We start from the raw sequence: 22,705 nt of genomic DNA on the forward strand, positions 1-22,705 counted from the left end.
TACATGTGTATATATATTTATTTATATTTTTATATATTCTATATCATATATATATATATAAAAAAATGATATATAAATAAAAATCTGACATGAATATATGTATGTTTGTGGTTAAATACACAATAATTACACACCGTACACACACATATATTATGCAAAAAAAAACTTTTATTTTGTATGCGATTAATCGCGATTAATCTTTCCCCAGCCCTAAAAATAATTAGATATTAATTTTACTGTTTATTTATACATGCAAAATTTTATTTATTATCTTTGATTTTAGAATGAAATGTTCTCAGCAAATATTGTAATATTCACCCCAGTAAACACTATAAATCAGCAAAGTCAAATCAAAATCATTAAATCAGTGATGCTAAATCATCTTTATGCATAATTTATCCAAAAATAAAAATGTAAGTGTTAAATTTACCAATGGTTAAACTCATTGGTTCTTGCATGTCTTGTGACAAAACATGCATATAAAAACTAGTCACGATACACTAAATAAGATGAAAATGTTAATTGCGTTACTTTAATGTTGGATGTATGTGCTTTCTTAACCTTCACCATTGTGAGTTCCATGTACACAGAAATCTGATATATTTAACACCCACATGTAAATATAGGGAAAATATCAAAAATGTATACATTAAAATGAATAAAATGTATACATTCCTCAAAATATCTTCCTTTGTATTCATCAGAACAAAGAAATGTATACAGGTTTGTAACACATGAGAGGGAGTAAATGATGACAGAATTGTTATTTTTGGGTGAACTAACCCTTTAAGCACAGCAAACTCCAACATCTTACAGTTTTGCATAAAATTTACCTTTATATAATTAGCTCAAGGGCGCCGTGACGTCACCGCGATGACATCAGCATGCGCTCACCTTCGTTTTGACAGCAGAATTAAATCCGAGCGCGCAGTTACGAAAATGCGCCAGCAGGCGGCGACACAAACGCTCTCCTACCCGCTCCTCCCGTACGTGTCGCTCCCTCCCGCCCTCTCCTCCGCAGACACACGAACGGGAGTAACACCGGCAGTTTGAACTATTGTCACGCTGTCACCGGAGGAGCAACGTCACATGAAGCCGAAATAAACCTCTATAACGGAAAAAAAATCTGCGGAGTCCGGTATGTAGTTCACGTTATGATTTATCACGCGCACCATCATCTGTAGAGACTATGCATATTCGTAGCGTCGCGTAAACGCTCCAAATAGAAAAATTATATTCGAATTTAACAGTTTCTGTATAAAACATGCGTTACGTGAGGAAAATGAGCAAACATAATTGGACTCTATTGAATGTAATGCAGCGGATCGTTTCCCGTTATGTGGAAAGACATGATTTACCATCGCGGCGTGACGCAAGAAGGCGTCTGAACGCAAAGGGTCACCAGGATTGTACGCGAAAGACGCGTACGCCACAAAACTTGAACGTAAAGGTTAAAATCAAACGCTTTGTGGATGCTTGCAATATTTATGGTTGCTTTGTGGGTTTTGCATCGCATTGTGCGCGTGTAAAACTGGCAGCTTCATATATGATTAAAAAAGAGAGTGTTTGACGCGGCGCGTCGCTTGCAGCGTTTATTATAGCAAGTTTGGGTCGCTAGCGTACAGTGTGTTCCTCGCTCAAACATCTGTTTTTCATTATAAAGCGGCGCGCGCTTCGTTCACCGATTTGCGTATTTTTGGTGTGTTTGCATTTGACCCCCGCGGGATTAACAGAACCTCGTACGCGTATCTGCCGTGAGGGGAGGCTTTAACACCCACTGTAGGCTACTGTATGAGTAGATACGGATCTAGATGCGAGGATGCAGAGGACAACATCAGGTCGCAGGGGCGTGCGCGTTCTCGTTGCGTCGTGCGCGCCCTCATAGAGATTCTCATAGAGAATAGGATTCACTTCACACTGCAGATGAATTATGTCACGAGAGAGCATCAGGGACCTGGTGTGTAACTCTTGTACAGATTTCCTCACTGCTGATGTGGTTATCTGTATGTTTTGGCAGATTTTCTTCACGTGATTCAATTATTAATCTACTATAGCCTTGGATTACAGAACACCGTCTCTTACAAACAAATAATGGCCTATTATTAAAATATTTTGTGTGAATATGTACCTTGTCAGTACTGTGTTTTTGTTACTGTACATCATTCGATATATAGATAGACACCTCAAAGTATATTTTTACACATCCATGACATTTAAATACCCTATATCACGCAAGTGCGTGACTGTTTCGCGTGTGGACCAACGTGGGGGTGTCACGTTTTGCCGGGTTTGGGCGTGAGCATGTCACGTTTTCTGTTTGTGTCACTTTCACGTTTTTTGTCCTATTTTCAAACCATTTTCGCTTCGGTTTAGGGTTAGATTTGGTGCTTGTGTTATATGTCACTTTAAGTATTTGTCACTTTAAGTATTGGTTTATAAAAAAAAGATACAAGACTTATTCTTTTTTATTTTCTAAACTTTAACCAATTGTCGCCTGACGTTGGGGTTAGAGTTTGTTTAGGTAAGGATGTCATTTTATGTAAATCTAACCCTAAACCGAAGCGACAATGGTAAGAAATTAGGACAAAAAAGTTGAGTAACCAAAACGTGAAAGTGACACAAACAGAAAACGTGACATGCTCACGTTCAAACCCGGCAAAACGGGACATTTTCACGTTGGTCCATACGTGAAATAGTCACGTATTTGCGTGATATTGGGTTGATACACCATGTTGCCATGTAATACTTTTTGCTGAAATTAGTTATATCAATAGCTGTAGATTAGGGAACGACCAATATGGATTTTTTTAGTGCCGATGCCCATACCGATTTTTGTTTCATCAGGCTTAGTTGATGACCGATAATGGCTGCCGATTTTCTTGAGCCGATATTTGGAGCCGATACTGCTTTTTCTCACACAATTTACATCGTAAAAATGACACGATGATGCCAAATGTTACAAGTCTCAATTTAAAAAAGTAACATTTATTAAACTAAAAAAAAAACATATATTTAACAAATATTAAAAACAGGTTAGGGTGCTGAACTGCACTCTCCACAATGACGAGGAACTATCAGCAGAGGATATTGATTTCTAGCACTTTACTACTATAAATATATATAGAGATGAGAAATAAAAACCCGCTTTGTCCAGGTATGATCAGCTGTTAGGCCGAGCTTTCGATGTTGTCATGGAAAGGGTGGTTGTTTTTAGTCGCATGACCTGCAATCGCTTACAGCTTCCAGCACTCTGTCTGTAAAAAATACCGGAAAAAATCGGCGAACACAGCAGCCACATATCAGCCGATGCCGATTCACATAAAACGCGCAAAAATCTGCCAGATATCGGTCGGCCGATATATCGTAGATATTGACTAATCAGTAATAATGCATTAACTAACATGAACTAGCAATGAACAATGCTGCAAGCTATATTTTTACAGCTTTTGTTGATTTGTTTTATCTTTTATTTTAGGTAATACCAATACAATTATTTATTCTACAGTGGTTTGTTGGTTGTATTAATAGATTAAACATTTGTGTGTTAGTACATTTTAGAAATTACCATATAGTATGATTGATGTGGTAGCACTATACAGTAAGTCTGTATTTGTTAACATTAGTAAAGGCATGAGTTAACATAAATTAACAGCGAACAATACATTTTCAGCATTTATTTATCGTTGTTAATGTTAGTTCGTGTCATATATAATTGTTTATGTCAGATCACTGTGCACACTGCCAAAAATGACTTTTCTTTCGTAGTATTTTGGTCTTGTTTTCAGTAGAAATATCTAAAAATTCTTAAATCATGAGCAAAATGACCTAAGAAAATAAGTCTAGTTTTTGGACAAAAATTATATAGTGAATTTTTCTTGAATTAAGAAAAAAGTTAAAGATTTTTTTTCTTACCCCATTGGCAAATAATTTTGCTCGTTTAAAGCACAAATTCACTTAAATTGTATATTTTTTTGTCTAAAAACTAGACTTATTTTCTTAGGTCATTTTGCTTATCAAGAAAATACATATTGATTTAAGAATTTTTTAATATTTATACTGAAAACAAGACAAAAATACTAGTAACAAAAGTCATTTTTTACAGTGCATTAACTTATGTTATATCACGGGCCTGTTGAATGCTTTATTCTGATTGGTTGAGAGATCGGTTATGCATTATTTTTTTGATAAACGCACACCTGACCTGTCAAATGTCGTAAAATAACCACCAGAGCAATGTTTAGGGTAACAGTGGTATAAGCAGAATAATTGACTCTGGTCCTTTGAATTATGTAAGGAATAATTGACGACGGGCCGTTGAATTATAAGAAAATAATGCACACCCAAGGTGGGTGATGCGGGTGTGCATTATCTTAAAATAATTCAAAGGACCGGAATCAATTATTCCCCCAGTATCACAAAATTATGTACCTATAGTCACATAATTTCATGAGTGTTTTCCGTGACACTGACACGTTTTTCCGCCTTTTTGAGTGAACATGTCACGTATTTCTGTTTACGTGTCACTGTCACGTATTTGTTACTCAACTGTTTTGTCCTATTTTCTTACCATTATCGCTTCCGTTTAGGCTTAGATTTACATAAAATGACATCCTTACCCAAACCCAACTCTAACCCAAATGCCAGACGACAATGGTTTAAAAATCATAAAATATAAATTATGAAGAAAAGGTTGAAACCAATACTTAAAGGCACACCATGAAACTTTTTGGCCACTAGGGGGTGCTAGACATGTATTTTTCACGCCTAGCGCCCCTAGAGGCCACAAGCGCCGCAGCACTGTCGCAAAGGAAAGGAAATGGCCAACCTTAAAACTAAACTAAAAACTAAACATTTAAAACGCTAAACGATCAACATTTTGAGACAACAGGGAGAAACGCAGTCATGTTACAACTTTCTGATGAGGAACTCGTCGTGGCAGAAGCCATTTCTCAATCTGAAGGTTGCAGCCTCCGAATGTCGTATTTCTAAGCTGCATACGTCATCAAGACTCTCTTATTTCACAATATTAACAATTATAAAGTTGACTATTGTACTTAGTTAATCGTAAATTGTTGCAGTATGCTTATGACTTGCGAATGTAATGCTCAGTTTACCTTAATAAACCAGGCTTGATGACGTGTGCAGCCTGCATATTTGACCTCCGGAGGCTGCAGCCTTCAAATTGAGAAACGACCAGAAATATTTCCTTGCCTTTTTCCAAACAAATATTGTTGCATCGTCTCTCTCTCCCTCGCCACCAGGATTTTCCGCAATGGCGCTCGTTTTTCCTCTCTTTTGTGTGAAAATTGTCGCTCCAAATCCAAGTAAACCGATGTAATCCAAGCAGACCTAAAGTCTGCCGCTTTGTAATACGTCACGCGAGTGACAGCGGAACGCAGCAAATGAGGAAGAGAGAAGAGAGAAACGCTCGGATCTGATTGGTGAATGAATAGGGTTTGGTTTTACACTGTGAGCAAGTTTTACTGCTGTAGCATCCTGGATTGTAATGTAAATATCATAGACACAGTAAAAGAAAGGTAAATACGTGAACACAGCATCTGAATACAGGGAACTATATGCAAGATAATCGCCGTCATTTATAAAGAAGATCGCATTTATGTATGAATCAAGATCGTGAGTTTATATAAAAAAGTGCCTTAAAGGGGACTCGAACGCGGGTCGCCCGTGTTATAGGTCCGTGACACTAAAACTGTGCCACGGAGTCACATGCTATAAGTTGCTCTCTACACTCCTTAAGTAGCCTCCAGCAGAATTCACGTTAAAAACAAATTGTGTGGAGGAAGTGATGTATGCCGTAAAGCAGTCGAATTTTGTAGTTTTTTTTGGTGCTCTGGTTACTACCAGAAACCCTAAGTTTTAAAATACGAGTAAAAGTGATACAGACCCCGTCAGGCTATGGTAGACATGTCATTCAACCTATTTAAAGTCGATGTACTACCACAAGGGTCTTGAAAATGTATTATGAAGGTTGAAAAATTACATGGTGTCACTTTAAAGTGACATCCTAACACAAACACCAAATCTAACCCTAAACTGAAGCATCAACGGTTTGAAAATAGGCCAAAAGAGTTGAGTAACAAATACGTGACAGTGGCAAAAAAGGCGTAAAAACATGTCAGTGTCACGATAAACACTTACAAAATTACGTGACTATAGGTACATAATATCGTGATACAGGGTTGGCTTATACCACGGTTACCACAAACATTGCTCTGGTGCCTATTTTTAAGACATTTGACAAGTTAGGTGTGCGTTTTACAGAAAAATAATCAACACCCATGGAGCATTTCTCAGCCAATCAGAATACAGCATTTAACAGACCCGTGCTATAATTGAAAATAATGCACACTGGGCTTAACGTCGTGCCACATGGGTGTGCATTATTTTCAAATAATTCACCAGCCAGTTGTCAATTATTCTTAACAGTTTTACAAATAAATAAGTAAATGTTGAACTTCACATAAACTAAGATGAATAAATGCTATAGAAATATTGTTCATTGATATTTCATGCTAGCTCGTGCTTTAACAAATAACCTTATTGTAAAATGTTACTGACAAATCTTTTAAAATATGCTTTTCTTGTCTCTGGTCTTCAGACTCAGTTTAATAATTCCTAACAGGACAAAGGTGAAAGATAATGCCTTAAAGATAACAGTCATCTTAGGTCAGTTAAATTAGGCCAATCTTAAGTTAAATTTAATCTTTTACTAATACAGATATTAATCACAAGATGTTGCTTGACTGGTTTAAGCTGGTTTTATAAGGATTTGACCACTTTTTGCTGATCAAGCTGGTCGGGCTTGACCAGCTTTGGCTACAAGACATTTCAACAAGGATGTTGTATGAATTTTTGAAATAATTAATTTCACTAAAGTCCTGGTAGAGTACACCGGCTAACTAATTAACCAGAACACATCAAGAGCTTGTTAAGCTGATCTTGCTGATATTTATCTTCCTCGTCTGGTCTAACACGTAGTAAATGTCTCTGTGCTGTACTGTAAATCTCTCAGTCATTACTGTAAACCCATTGACTGCTGAAGACTTTCTGTCTGTCCGTCTGTCTTTATGGTATCGGCCTTGGACTTTGTGAAATCCTTATTGATCAATTACTAATCTGAACCGATTCTCTCAATGACACAGCTGTGCCGCATATACTCATTCATTTTCACGCATGTAGGGGCGGTTTCCCGGACAGGGATTAGACTAGTCCTAGACTAAAATAAATGTAAGAGCTGTCCAAACTGGTAACATCTTGCACTGACATATCTAAAAATACATCAGTGCCCTTTGTTTTGACTCAAAATGCACACAAGTAATGTTTTTAGTAAGGCATGTTTGTTAAAACTAGTTATATTTCATAAGAAAACTAAGGCCTAGTCCTGGCTTAAACTAATCCCTGTTCGGAAAACCACCCCGTAAAGTTTAAAGTGTTGAAACCAGATTAAAATTAGGATTAAATCTAAACTACAGATCAATTATTTTGTGTTTGAAGCACGATACTACATCACACACCGAAACAACATTACAGAGAAATAAGAGACATAAGAAATACTTCATATGTTAAGGACCTAGTTTAAAACTGTTGACCATTTACCAGCAGATGAAACCTGGTGGACCAACAACAGCTTGACTTCCATGTAACAAAACCACCTTAAGATGTCAGAAACAGCTATTGGCTTTTCCCCACACTTTGGTCCAAAATCCAATAAAAAATACTCTGTCTCTCTCTCTCTCTCTCTTACCTTTGACCAAACCCCACCCTTCACTCTCTGACCCTGAAAACAGATCTTTGTACAGTACCAACACCACATGTGTTTAACATATGAAGATTACTTCATCTCTGTGTCGCTCTAGATCGATCAAACCATTTATGGACTAAACACTATACTGTTCAAGTGTTATCTGGTAACCCAACACAGAATTTAAAGGGTCCCTATAATACAAAATCCACCTTTACAAGGTGTTTGGACATAAATGTGTGTTGGCAGTGTGTGAACACAACCACCCTACAATGAAAAAAATCCACCCACTCCTTTTAAATCCCCCTTTAGCCAAAGCAGTCTAAAGAAATGCCGTTTTGATTCTCTTAGCAATGTGATGTCACACTGATAGAGCCCCGCCCACGGACAGTTCTGTATTACCAGTTTCTGCCCTTATCGAGTTACGCTGTCTGCTATTTTCACAAAATCAAATCTTAAAATAAAAATCTAAAAGTGCTTACTTTCTCTTTTTGTAAGAGAGTGTAGTAACTCATTTGCATTTAAAGGTACACATACGAAAAACAGCACGTGTTTGCTCGCACCCAAATAGGGGTGTTTTGGACATGCTATAATAAATGATCTTTGGGGTATTTTCTGGGGACAGATTCTGGGCACACCTGAGACTTAGATTACATCTTGTAAAAATGGGCATATATGTGACCTTTAATTTATTAATCATGTAAATATAATGTAAATGTGTTCTTTAAATCAATCAGTGACTTTTATTTATATTACCATGATCTAAACTGAGACCTGACATGGTTTTGTTTTAAAATTTCGATCTTTTTTTGACAAAATATTTCTATGTGTTATTTTTAAAAGTTAAATGAACAGTATGTAGGATTGTGGCCAAAACTGGTACTGCAATCACAAAACTTGTGTCTAAAACTGGTACTGCAATCACAAAACTTGTGGCTAAAACTGGTACTGCAATCACAAAACTTGTGGCCAAAACTGGTACTGCAATCACAAAACTTGTGGCTAAAACTGGTACTGCAACCACAAAACTTGTGTCTAAAACTGGTACTGCAATCACAAAACTTGTGGCCAAAACTGGTACTGCAATCACAAAACTTGTGGCTAAAACTGGTACTGCAATCACAAGACTTGTGGCTAAAACTGGTACTGCAATCACAAAACTTGTGGCTAAAACTGGTACTGCAATCACAAAACTTGTGGCTAAAACTGGTACTGAAACCACAAAACTTGTGGCTAAAACTGGTATTGCAATCACAAGACTTGTGGCCAAAACTGGTACTGCAATCACAAAACTTGTTGCTAAAACTGGTACTGCAATCACAAAACCTGTGGCTAAAACTGGTACTGCAATCACAAAACTTGTGGCTAAAACTGGTATTGCAATCACAAGACTTGTGGCCAAAACTGGTACTGCAATCACAAAACTTGTGGCTAAAACTGGTACTGCAATCACAAAACTTGTGGCCAAAACTGGTACTGCAATCACAAAACTTGTGGCCAAAACTGGTACTGCAATCACAAAACTTGTGGCCAAAACTGGTACTGCAATCACAAAACTTGTGGCTAAAACTGGTACTGCAATCACAAAACTTGTGCCTAAAACTGGTATTGCAATCACACGACTTGTGGCCAAAACTAGTACTGCAATCACAAAACTTGTGGCTAAAACTCGTACTGCAAGCACAAAACTTGTGGCTAAAACTGGTACTGCAATCACAAAACTTGTGGCCAAAACTGGTACTGCAATCACAAAACTGGTGGCTAAAACTTGTACTGAAACCACAAAACTTGTGGCTAAAACTGGTACTGCAATCACAAAACTTGTGGCTAAAACTGGTAATGCAATCACAAAACTTGTGGCTAAAACTGGTACTGCAATCACAAAACTTGTGGCTAAAACTGGTACTGCAATCACAAAACTTGTGGCTAAAACTGGTACTGCAATGACAAAACTTGTTGCTAAAACTGGTACTGCAATCACAAAACTTGTGGCCAAAACTGGTACTGCAATCACAAAACTTGTGGCCAAAACTGGTACTGCAATCACAAAACTTGTGGCCAAAACTGGTACTGCAATCACAAAACTTGTGGCTAAAACTGGTACTGCAATCACAAAACTTGTGCCTAAAACTGGTACTGCAATCACAAAACTTGTGGCCAAAACTGGTACTGCAATCACAAAACTTGTGGCTAAAACTGGTACTGCAATCACAAAACTTGTGGCCAAAACTGGTACTGCAATCACAAAACTTGTGGCCAAAACTGGTACTGCAATCACAAAACTTGTGGCTAAAACTGGTACTGCAATCACAAAACTTGTGCCTAAAACTGGTATTGCAATCACAAGACTTGTGGCCAAAACTGGTACTGCAATCACAAAACTTGTGGCTAAAACTAGTACTGCAATCACAAAACTTGTGGCCAAAACTGGTACTGCAATCACAAAACTTGTGGCCAAAACTGGTACTGCAATCACAAAACTTGTGGCTAAAACTGGTACTGCAATCACAAAACTTGTGCCTAAAACTGGTATTGCAATCACAAGACTTGTGGCCAAAACTGGTACTGCAATCACAAAACTTGTGGCTAAAACTGGTACTGAAACCACAAAACTTGTGGCTAAAACTGGTACTGCAATCACAAAACTTGTGGCCAAAACTGGTACTGCAATCACAAAACTTGTGGCTAAAACTGGTATTGCAATCACAAGACTTGTGGCTAAAACTGGTACTGCAATCACACAATTGGTGGCCAATACACAACATGACAACATAAACATCAGTTGAGGGCTGCAACTTCACTTTATAAATGACAATATCCTGGCTGGACCACTGTTATACCTATTTGAAATGAAAATGATTTTTTTAATGTCTAGAGACATATCAGGGCAATTTTATGATTATTGATATCAATTTCTTACATACTGATCCTTTAAAGAAGTTCATCATATACAGTCAGGCGAAGCAGAATTTTTTAGCTATGGCCCGGCACAAATTTAGACAAACGTGTGCAGATTCTCTCCATCTCTCTCTTTCAATTTAATTTTCAATTTAACATTTCAATTTTAATCTATAATGAAAAAATTACATCGTTGGAAGGGTCTAAGAATGTGGATTCATATTAAAAAAAAATTGCAGTAGTAATAATGCAGCAACAGTCATTTATTAATTTGTGACAAGAGTATGCAGCAAACCTTGACACCTAGCGGACGTTGTTGGTAAAAACACTAAAAGTGTAACACAAAACTTATTTTTTGTAATAATTTTATGTATAAAATATATACATTATTTTTATTTATTACAATAAATGTATGATGCTATAACAATTTTTTATTTAATATTTTCACCTCCACACACTTCCGTTAACACTTTAGTGTCTTCTTTAAAACAAGACGGAGATTAGGCTTTTAGACTGAAAAAAAAGGCAGATTTATATTCATTTGAAGGTGTACATCACCTTTACACCCCTCCCCCCCACTTAAAAGGGACGAACCAGTTAAGGTACTTTATTGGCATTATTGCTTACAATATAGCCAAAGAATTATACCTAAAACAAGACGTATACAATAACACAATAACAACAACTAACGCCAAGATATAGATAAGGTCTCTCTGTCTCTCTGTCTCTCTCTCTCTCTCTCTCTCTCTCTCTGTTCTAACCAGCTGTGTCTGTTCTCAGGTTGACTTCACCTACTTTCTCTCCTCCTCCCTCTTCATCTTTTCCTTCTCTGTGCGCTGTCTTCCTCACACCAGCTGTCGCTCATTAGTTCGCTCTTCCCTCTCCTTCATTCAGTTGTTAACCTTAACATTTAAATATGTGCAATTTTTATTGGCCTCTCTTACTATGGTAATCAGGTTGCTGAATATACTACCATGTTTTTTGATACCATGACATTTTCATGATTTACATTAAACTAACATGGCATTACCATCTGAAACCATGATTGTACCGTGGTACCGCTGTGTGTTTGTATGATTGATATCTTACTATTCAGTGGGTCAGTAGTTGTGTGCATGTAGATATTAATGTTTTACATACATTCGTCATTACTGAGCACATTTTCTTAGATCTCGGACAGCGCTGCAGTGTGTTTTTAATATTTTCTGTAACTCATGCTGAAATATTTGGCACCCATTAATAGGATTTTTTTAATCTTGGGTCTGTTTCCATGGCAACAATCTCAGTGGTCTCTGTTGTATAGAGATATATTCTGAAAGATGAAATGCTTTGGAAGGAGTTGATACTGTATGTATAGTACGCACACAGATATGCATCAACAATTTTAATTACACTGAACTCTATTTTATTATTTTTGCATATAAAGAATAACTTGATAAATGTAGCTTCACCATCTTAACTAGTAACGTACAGTAATTCATTATGGTGGTTTAGTGAATAGTTTGTCATGTTGTAGTGGTCCATAAAACTTCAAAGGTTTCAGTGAGGGTCAGAGGTCGGCAGCTGTTCATTATCTGATTCAAAGTGCAATGCAAAAGTCACACACATAGACCTGGTGCATGCTGGTTCAAGGTTGCTTCAGTAAAACTGCTCATTCATTCACTGATTCTCGTCAATGGGTTTCCTGCCTTTAAACTTTAAAGCGACTCATTTGTTTTTCTCTTTCCAGGTGTGACGATAATTTAGTACCTGCTGGCTGGAGAACATTTCATATCTGGTAGGATACCGTATCTGTTTTTTATTTATTTTAGTTCCCCATAGCCAATAATTTTATTACTTAATACTCATCTTTGATCATCATATTAGCATATGTAAAAGTTTTTCCTGTGAAAATAATTTCTTCATGCTTTAAAACAACTTGAATGTAACACTGCACCCTTGCCTCATCTAGTATACGTGTAACAGTGTTGTATCTGCGTTGTGTGTAATCAGGATGGACACCAATTCACGCTTGAAGACAGTATTTTATTCTGTTGATAACATATGAACAGTGTGATCAGATTCACAAATCACCCTTGTGTGTTCGCAGCCATTCTCTCTCGTGGCTGGCGTGAATCTAAATTTTTATTAACATTTATATGAACACTTTTACAAATTGAGAAATATGTACCTGTTGATAACATATGAACAGTGTGATCAGATTCACAAATCACCCTTGTGTGTTCTATAATAAAGTAAACAAACTTGATGTTACCACAAAGATGATGTATCATAAACACAATTCAAACATACATTTAAACACACATAAATTTACATCCATAAGATGGTTATGCAATTATATAGAACAGTATTTTATCACAGAGCACCCACTCACCGCAGCCATTCTCTCTCGTGGCTGGCGTGAATCTAAATGACCCTACCGGAACCAGTTCATTATATGGGTGGAGTTTACAGCGGAATTAAAGGGGCCACACATTAAAATGTGTAGCAAGTGGAAACATCTTTATTTACCCTGTTACACTCCCCCCTGCTGATTTCCACTTGCTTCCGCAAACAAGTCCATACCCCACAAAAAAATAACACTAGATCAACATCAGAGTGAAAACACTGATCACAGAATCAGGTACATAACCTCATAAACCATAAAAAGTAATAGAAAGAGAAAGAAGAAGAAACAAAATTATATAGTGTTCAAAGTTTCATGAAATTGTCACTTGAATTCAGTGTAGACACTATTCCCCAAAAGAATTAAAGTGAAAAGAGGGTGGCCAATCCCCTAGGCACTCGTAGACAAACATGCCCATTACATGTTAGATAGACAATGACAATTCATACATTTGTACACACAAGTTACTCGGCAAAGAGACTACATTCCCGTCTCAAATCAATACATTACACTTCCTTAAAGCATCCAATAAAAAATATAAACAATAATAGTAACATTAGCATTAGCCAATAGAACAAAATGTATACCACAGAAAAAAAAACTAAATATTCATGTTTACCCCAGAACTTTTTGCTGGTTCATTAGCTCAATAAATCTAGTAACTGGTTTAAACAGCCTACCAGCTCTGGATCTCACACGACTTAATGAACGTTCAGGAGGAAAGTTATCAAAACTTATATTTGACACTGAATTCTGTTCTGTAAGGCGACCACCAACAGCCTTTGTGGCACTCAAGGAATCAGGAGCAGCTATTTCAACTTGCTCTGCAATGGATTCTGGTACACTCTTGTCCAAACCCTCAACATCATCAATGTTTGCATCATTCATACCATCAGAAGGTAGCTGTGACACCCACTCTTGTGTTCTGTAATTTGAAGCATCTTCAGGCACATCAGTAACCACAGAATCAACACTCTCAGAGTCACTCAGGTGGTTTTCAGTCGTATCTACTTCATCAGGAAGTGGAAGGAAGTTTACTGGCATTATAAGGTTACGATGTACAGTCTTCACAGCACCAGTCTGACTGTGCTGAATTCTGTAAGTATGACTGTCAGCATTAAGCCCAACAACAGTGTACACTGTATCCTCCCAAAGATCAGCAAGCTTCCGTTTCCCACGTGCTCCCTTGTTGGCAAGCAAAACTCTATCACCAACATCAATTGGTCCTCCCTTGACTCTCCTATTGTACAAGTCAGCATGCCGCTTAAGCTGTTTTGTGGCAGATGCATGTGCAATGTTCATTGCCTCCTTCATATCTCTCCGCAGAGCCTGGATGTAATTGTCATAGTTCACAACATCAGGACTATCCAGAACAGCTTCAAATATAAGGTCAATAGGCAGCCGTGGAATCCTTCCAAACATCAACAGGAAAGGGGCATACCCTGTGGTCTCATGGATGGTGCAATTATAAGCAAAAGTTAGAGATTTGAGTACTTGAGGCCATTTGTGCTTGGTCTTTGCTGGCAGAGAGCGTATCATATTGCCCAGTGTCCTGTTCATCCTCTCACATGCTCCGTTACCCATTGGATGATAGGGAGTCGTTCTCGATTTTTGGACTCCAGCGGCATTCAACATCTCAGCAATCAGGGCACTCTCAAAGTTGGCTCCTCTATCAGAGTGAATACGCCCTGGGAAGCCATAAACACAAAAGTAGTTATTCCACAGTTGATGCGCTACTGCTTTTGCGGATTGATTTGGACACAAAAAAGCGTTAGCCATCTTTGTGAAGTGATCTGTGACAACAAGAACATCCAGGGACCGATTGGCAGAGTCCTCCGCTGACCAAAAGTCTATGCAGACTAGTTCAAGGGGCTCTGTTGTAATGATGTTCTCCAATGGTGCACGACCCTCTGGTTCTGGTGTCTTGCTGATCACACATCGACGACAGCACTTAACATACTCTATTACATCCTTCTCTAGGCCACACCAAAAGAACCTTTGCCGAGCAAGATATAGAGTCCGCTGCTGACCTTGATGTCCTGCTTGGTCATGAACACCTTTTAACACCACGGATCTCATTGCGTCAGGCACAACATACAGGTAGGTTTTCTTTTTGGTTACACCATTCTTTGAAACTCTGTACAACACACCATTCTTCATCAGAAGTTTTCCCCAGTGTTTCATGAATTTCAAGACAGTTGTTGGTTCAGTGATTTGTTCCCTCCTGTTAGGTCTCCGCCCTCTCTCAACAAAGCAAATGACTCTGCTCAAAACATTATTTTCCTGTTGTTTCTTAATCAGATACTCATGGGAGAGCATATCAATGTCTGGTGATTCTGATGGCATTATTGCTTGAGGGAGGTGAGGCAGTAGTAAGGTATGTGATTTGATGTTCTCATTGCTATGCCTACAAGAGTGCAGAACAGCTTCCACTTCCTGCTTTGACATAGTGTCAGGGATGGAGACTTTAACTGGATGGCAGGCATCAGCCAGTCCTCCAGTGTCAGGAGTACTGTCAAAGGGGTGAGTAGACCAGCGAAAGACATCTTGGATATGGTCTGTTTGCACAGCTTCAGCCTCTGCCAGCAATTTATTATAAGGAACTCTTGTCAGACGATGGAGTACACTAGGGTGTACAAAAGGCTCTCGGCTCAGAGCGTCAGCAACTACATTTTTTGGACCAGGCACGTACCTGATGTCAAACAGGTATGGCGCAAGTTTGGCAACCCATCTATGTTCACAAGCGTCCAATTTTGCTTTGGACAGAATATACGTTAATGGGTTGTTGTCTGTCCAGACAGTAAATTTCTGACCTCTGAGCCAATGATGGAATTTGTCACAGATAGCCCATTTCATGGCAAAAAACTCCAGTCTATGTGCAGGGTATCGTGACTGAGCATAATTAAGTGATTTGCTTGCGAAAGCAACCGGCCTAGCAACTGTTCCACCAGCAGGAAGCTGAGACAAGACTGCCCCGAGTCCTTTACTCGACGCATCCACTGACAGCAAGAACGGCTCATCAAAATTTGGATGTGACAAAATGACATTTTCAAGCAAGGCTTGCTTCAGCTGTTTAAAAGCTTGCCTACACTCCGCAGTCCAATCTGAAGAAGACAACTCCCTTTTATATGTTCGACGCTTCCCCTTTCCACGTGGAGCCCTTGTTCCGGTAGTAAGACTGAACAATGGTTTGGCAATAGCCGAACACTCCTCAATAAACTGTTGGTAAAATACTACCATACCCAGAAAAGATCTTATTTTCTGCTGGCAGGGAATATTAGTGCCTTCAACCATCAGATCATCTTCAGTAACAGAAGCAATGGCTTGGACTTTCTCAGGATCAGTAGCAATGCCATCTGCACTGATGACGTGGCCTAAAAATTTTACAGAACTTCGTAAGAGATGACATTTCTTTGGAGCAAGCTTGAGATTATGAGCCTTCAAACGCCGAAACACAACTTCCAGACGCTCCAACGCCACCTCTTCAGTGGGTGCAAACACCAGGACGTCATCCAGGTAACATAGTAGACTGTTGAAATTCTGATCTCCGAATATCGTCAACATCATTCGCATGAAAGTGGCCGGACTGTTACACAACCCCTGCGGTAAACGGTTATATTCGTATAACCCAAAAGGTGATGTAAACGCTGTGTACTTCCGGTCATCTTCATGGACTTCTACATTGTAATAGCCAGACGTGAGGTCCATAGTTGAAAAATAAGCATTTCCACCCAATGCAGCAAGGGCATCAGCTTGATGGGGGAGGGGATGCGCATCTTTGATTGTGCGAGCATTAATCCAACGAAAGTCTGTGCATATTCTCAAATCTCCTGACTTCTTCCAGACTAGGACAAGAGGTGATGCAAACTCACTACTAGATTTTCGTATGATCTCACGTTCTTCCATCTCGTTCAGAGCCTGCCGAAGTTTGTCATATTGATTTGGAGCAAGACGTCGATACGGCAAACGAAATGGCTTGTCATCACTCAGGCGAATGCGATGAACAAAGCCTGTTGCTTTTCCACAGTCCAACTTGTGTTTGGAAAAGATAGAATGGTACTGAGAGACAAGATGAACAAGTTTCACTTTACAGTCCTCAGACACATCGCAAGATTCCACATCCAAGTCAGCCAAGCCCAGATCACGTAAGACTGCTATGCCATCAGCAGAGTCGGTCGGTCCAGATTCGACTGGTAATCTTAGAGCATCTGTTACACTCGTTTCATCCTGTCTGTCAGTTAGAACATCAGCTGTTCTTTGAACATTTTGCTCCAAATCAAATGAGCAACCATCAGGTAAGTCAGAGGTGTCAAAATCCTGTAAAGCCATGCAAGGAAAAGCATCAGCAAGCGCAGAATTCCTTTTCAAAGTCACTGCTTTCTGAGAAGGATTTATAACTTTGAGTGGGACCCATCCATCTTTGCGTATCAAAGCTACTGTTTTTCCAACCAGCACTGATCTTGGCCTTGATTTTACTCTACTGGGCTCCAAAATGACAGCACTGCCAGCTGAGATATCATGAGTGTTTTGCAGTTTGCCCCAAACTAAGTTTTCAGTCATGGGCTCGAGTGTCACAGCCTTTTTGATTTTTACAGTTCCCACTAAGTCAGGGATAGTATCATTTCTCCACTTCTCCACATTGGCTAGTAGGTCAAGTAATTTATTTTGTTCAGTTTTATCATACTCAGGATCAGATACACTTATCAGGAACTCTGCAGAACTTCTTAGCTGATGAATCAAATGTTTCAAAAGGTTACTGCCAAGAATGAGATCATCACTCTGGCCATCAACTACCAGAGTCGGAACAGTGACGTGACAGCCGTACACGTCCAAATCCAGCTCACACACTCCTAAAGGGTTTGTCCTGGTACCTCCACATCCAACCAAGACAACATCTGTTGGGGCAAATGAAAGGTCTGACAACACACCAGCACTCAGCAATTGTGGTAAGAACTTGGAGCTCATGGTGCAAGACATTGACCCACTGTCGAGCATTGCTTTTGCCTCAACTTTTCCACCAACAATAACTGAAGTGTAGAAAAGATCCTCGTATGGCTTAAGTTTCTGTGTATTTTGCATAATAACTGTACATTCGGAACTATACTCTTCACACACACTCATATAGAGAGATTCCAGATCACAATCCAACAATGATGGGGGATCATCATTTGGCCTTACACTCACCCCCTCCACATGCAGGCCTATTCGTTTCCCGTACGTGGAAGAGCATCCAATTCAGGCATCCTATCAACAGCTGTGCAGGTTCTGGCTTTAGGACACTCCACACGTGAATGACCTGCTTTGTAACAAAGAAAACACAGATGATTTGCTCTGCAGTGAAAATGGGTGGTGTGGCCAACATCTCCACACACTTCACATGGTAGGGTAGGCCTCACTCTGCTTCTCTGTGACCTAAACGCATTACGCTCTCTACCGGACTGATTTCTTGATCGTTCTTGGTCCAAAACACGTTCTAGCATTGCTAAGATTCGTTCCATAGGTTCAACATGCTCATTAGTTGGAGTTTGGTATTGAGCAGACTCAGGTTTAACACTTGTCTTAACCTTTGTTTCTGTAGGCTGAACAGCAACTTCCTGTTTCAGAAGAGGAATGGCTGGGGGTGCTTTAGGCACAGAGCTACATCGCTTCTCTCTACGATACTCTTCCAAGCGTGCATGGACATCTGCTGCTGTCCACTCTTCCAATGGTCTGCACTTGAAAATTAGTGAAAGCTCAGGATTCGGACAATGTCTGATAAACATTACAGTGAGTTCATGGGACAGATCATCAGTCTTTTTATTTTGTCTCTTTAAGCAGTCTTCGGCCATGTCCATGGCTCTATTTAGCCTCAGCCAATAATCAAAGAGGTCCTCACCAGCGTGCGGGAGAGTGCCATAAAAATCAGCTAATGGCATGCTAGAAAAAGCTGTGTCACTGAAGTGTTGCTTAAGCAAATCAAAAATAGGACTTGGACTTTTGGACAATTCAATAGAGGGGTTACTGCGCAAGCCCACCCTTACAACTTCCCGTGCCCGCCCCATAAGCCTACTCATGACTTCGTCAGCTTGTTCTTCGACTGGTGTCCCTGTTTTGCGTAAATATGACTGCACTATGGCTACCCACTCATGTATTGTGTATGGATCAGCCCGATCACCCCTGAAACAAACAGGTTCTTTGATTTCAGATTTTAGAACTCTGTTCAAGACAGATGAGTCTGCAGAACTACACATTTTAGACTCTAAACAGGAAGCAATGCTCTCCCCAATTGAACGTCCCATTCGTTCTGCCATCCCCACAATTAATTCCATTGAATCATCCCCTCTCAGATTTGGTTGTTTCAGTTCACCTTCACTAAACTGAGGTGGTGGAGGATTTGAATTAACATTTACATTTTCAATAGCCTCTAAGGCGGACATTGGAGTCGATGTGACAGGAGTATAATCAAATCTACCTCTCCCAACTGATGGCATGGGAGAAAACATGAAGATGCCTCTACCTCTACCAAAACTATTCTCAGACTCCATACTCAATGTTGACAATATCAATGAACAAAACAAATAAAAATATTATCCAAATGAGAAAGAAAGAGAAAAAGAATCTTTCCCCTTATGTAGATATATATGAAAATTTGAATCAGAACTTCAGAAAAACACTCTCAGGAGAAAAAAATAGAAAAAATAAATAAATAAATCTGCAGTACTCAAAATGTTCAAAATGTATAGTCCAAAGTTCAATGAAAAGTATTTGTTCAGCTTTCAGTCTTCTCCACAATAAAGTTATTGTAGATTAATTAAACCCCAGTCATCAAAACATATATATATATATTACATACTCTTTTTTTTGTGAAGGAAAAAAAAAATACTTCAAAGTTCAGTTTTAAATGGCAATCGTTGTAAAATATATCATTGCTGCTTTCAAATGGATACCACAATACCAGAACTTTGCTCCTCTCAATGATGAAACATGTTCCTTTACTCCCCCTTGTGGGCAGAAACGGTATTGCGCTTAACAGCGCCGACGCGAAAACTCGTCACCCACGGCACAAACACCTCTGGAACTCACTGATCAGTCGTTTCAGCAGGATGCTTCCAGAGTCACGGTCACGGCACCATTGTAACAGTGTTGTATCTGCGTTGTGTGTAATCAGGATGGACACCAATTCACGCTTGAAGACAGTATTTTATTCTGTTGATAACATATGAACAGTGTGATCAGATTCACAAATCACCCTTGTGTGTTCGCAGCCATTCTCTCTCGTGGCTGGCGTGAATCTAAATTTTTATTAACATTTATATGAACACTTTTACAAATTGAGAAATATGTACCTGTTGATAACATATGAACAGTGTGATCAGATTCACAAATCACCCTTGTGTGTTCTATAATAAAGTAAACAAACTTGATGTTACCACAAAGATGATGTATCATAAACACAATTCAAACATACATTTAAACACACATAAATTTACATCCATAAGATGGTTATGCAATTATATAGAACAGTATTTTATCACAGAGCACCCACTCACCGCAGCCATTTGCTGGATCCCAAACCGCCTACTTCCATACTATATAGTACGTAAAAAGCGCTACTTTACGTACTATATAGTATGGAAGTAGGCGGTTTGGGATCCAGCAATTCTCTCTCGTGGCTGGCGTGAATCTAAATGACCCTACCGGAACCAGTTCATTATATGGGTGGAGTTTACAGCGGAATTAAAGGGGCCACACATTAAAATGTGTAGCAAGTGGAAACATCTTTATTTACCCTGTTACATACGCAGGTCTATGAATATGCAAATTAGTCTCCGCCTCTACCCGATTGCACAGTTCAGGGCATATTTATGAATATACAAATTAGTCCCCACCTCTACTTAATCACACAGTTCGCAGAATAGATTTGAATATGTAAATTAGTCCCCACCTCCACTCTTTTGCATCACCTCGGACCATAGATATATCTGTAAATAGATGCTACATTTGACAGTTTCTGACACATAACAGCTAAATCCAGTTTTACACAATACATACGCAAACTGCACTTTTGCAGCTTTAATTTTTCTACAGCTGATGTTAAAGGTTAAAGCATTTATTGCAGTTCCAGTCGTTTCAGTACCAAGTAGGGCTGCACAATAAATCACATGCGATACCACACGCATCACGTCAGTAATGCCGGTTCCTTGATTAGTAGTAAATCGCCATCAGTTGTTTTCAGATGGAGCAGCTTTAACTACACAGAGCCGTAGTTCACTGACAAGCTGGGCCATATCGCATACATATCGCTGGCCATACGTCCGCGATAATTAATGCGAAATTGCCCCGATTGTCAGTGAACTACGGCTCTGTGTAGTTAAAGCTGCTCCATCTGAAAACAACTGATGGCGATTTAATACTAATCAAGGAACTGGCATTACTGACGAGATGCGCGTGACAATCACATGCGATTTATCGTGCAGACCTAGTACCAAGTCTATGAAAATATTATGAAAATACTCAGCAATGGTGTTGAATGATGATTCTTTTTTTTTGACGAAGTCATGAAATATCATGGATTTTGTTTGTCGCTTTAAATTTTAGTTGTAATCTGCTTGATAAGTTGTGACATAAGGAATGTTGTTTCCGAGTCCAAGCCTTCACTGATTATAAGTGAAACTACAATTTAAACAGCCGTTTATTGGCAGTGTTGGGGGGTAACGCAGTACAAGTAACGTGCATTACGTAATAATATTACTTTTCTGAAGTAACGAGTAAAGTAACGCATTACTTTATAAATGTACACAGTAATATTTAAGTTTACTTTTAAAAAAAAGTAATGCGAGTTACTTTTAAGTTTAATTAATTCTGAAAAAAATAATTAATAAAAAAATAATGTACTGAATTAAACTCAATGTAGTCACGTTTGAGGCACTGATCTATATAAATGACTGGATTGCGCATAGAACGCTTAACGTAACCGCGTGAGGTTAAGCCAGCGCAGAGTTCGAGCCGCCATCTTGGTATACCCAACCGGCAGAGGGCGTCATTGACTTCCATTCAAAAACATGATCTAAATTTACCCCCTTTACAGCGTATCAGTCACACAAGATTAATTTTACGATATGTGTACGTAAATTAACTTTTAATTCTGGTGTTATTTGCAGTGTTTATGTTTTAATTGGGCAGGATAATGGATTTTTAAAAAAACGTTAAGGTGAGTGTGTCTGCTGCATTCTGTTAATGACACGGGTATAAATAACGTTTTTTTGACATTCAGCTACACGGTCACGTTATTTCTTTGAACAAGTTTAGGTAACTTGTACGTTTAGATAACATAATTACGAAACCAGCAAATTATTGCATGCACATACGGTACAAAGCATGATTATTTATTTAGATTTCAGAATGAGCACGTTTGTCATTAATACTAAATATTCTGCGGTCTGTCTGCTGATCTGATACTGTAATGACGATGAATGTATAACTTATTAAAAACTAAAATGTCCAACTTTCAGTAAATAACTATGTACATGCTTAGGACGTTTTTGTTGTAATAATGTTCAGGGTAACTTCAGATATAAAAACGAAGACTAGTTAAGTGATGTTTTATCATTTAAATCTGATAACGTCCATTGATTTAATAGAACGTTTGGGTATACCAACATGGCGGCGCGATGGCTTCA

At 38.7% G+C, this 22,705-nt stretch overlaps 1 protein-coding gene across 3 annotated transcripts in view; it reads left to right on the plus strand.

Annotated features, from left to right (window-relative positions):
* The first annotated feature begins 985 nt into the window (after positions 1-985).
* The window catches only part of LOC141364357 (mitochondrial glutamate carrier 1-like), a 39,263-nt gene continuing 17,543 nt past the window's right edge, over positions 986-22,705 (plus strand). For 2 of the 3 annotated variants that reach the window (XM_073868941.1, XM_073868940.1), the window contains exons 1-2: positions 986-1,138; positions 12,390-12,437. The gene's annotated coding sequence lies outside the window, so the exon portion shown is untranslated. The remainder of the gene's footprint in view (positions 1,139-12,389; positions 12,438-22,705) is intronic. The other variant, XM_073868942.1, reaches the window with a different exon arrangement.

The sequence above is a fragment of the Misgurnus anguillicaudatus genome, chromosome 6 (assembly GCF_027580225.2).
Source record: "Misgurnus anguillicaudatus chromosome 6, ASM2758022v2, whole genome shotgun sequence".
In the NCBI taxonomy this organism is placed as follows: Eukaryota; Metazoa; Chordata; class Actinopteri; order Cypriniformes; family Cobitidae; genus Misgurnus; species Misgurnus anguillicaudatus.